This window comes from Chiloscyllium plagiosum, unplaced genomic scaffold (genome assembly GCF_037043375.1).
Source record: "Chiloscyllium plagiosum isolate Xiang-an unplaced genomic scaffold, Cpla_swu_hap1 HiC_scaffold_42, whole genome shotgun sequence".
NCBI lineage: Eukaryota > Metazoa > Chordata > Chondrichthyes > Orectolobiformes > Hemiscylliidae > Chiloscyllium > Chiloscyllium plagiosum.
In genome coordinates, this window is record NW_028270180.1 from 81999754 (window position 1) to 82000330 (window position 577).

Sequence of the window (577 nt, forward strand, 5' to 3'; positions counted from 1 at the left end):
TATACACCTCCTGCTGTCACGGGCTCTTCAGTCCGTTGACTTCAAATCTTCACAGAATTCAACAGACCATGTTACATCGTCATTTCTTCATTTTTGTTTAGATCACTGTGAGCAGAGTGTCACAGTGGGAGTCTGTTTGCCCCACAACTCAGAGGTAAGACGATACTATTGGAACCGTCCTGTACTATTTATCATTTCACCAATACCATGGAGAAATATCTGCTGCTCAGCATAATTTACGCAATTCACTTATTCATAAGGTCAAATGTGCCTTCGACTTATATGACGAGGTGGCCGAGAGGTTAAGGCGATGGACTGCTGATCTATTGTGTTCTGCACGCGTGGGTTCGAATCCCACTCTCGTCGCTGTCATCAACGATTTTAAATTTTGCTATCTTTGGATGATCACAGCTGTCCAATGGTCTGTTTATATGCATCGACGCTATAATAAAATCTCAAAGAATAATTTGAGTCTGTTGCCTAAACTGCATTGAAATGTAGATTGAATTGGAACAATGAACAGGAACGCGATTGTCTTTTTCAAGTCAAGTTGCTGTGAACTTTTATCGTATGAAAG

At 40.9% G+C, this 577-nt stretch overlaps 1 non-coding gene across 1 annotated transcript; it reads left to right on the forward strand.

Moving 5' to 3' along the window:
- The first annotated feature begins 284 nt into the window (after positions 1–284).
- On the forward strand, positions 285–366 carry trnas-gcu (transfer RNA serine (anticodon GCU)). Its single transcript has one exon. It is a non-coding gene; the product is annotated as a tRNA-Ser (tRNA).
- Positions 367–577: the final 211 nt, after the last annotated feature.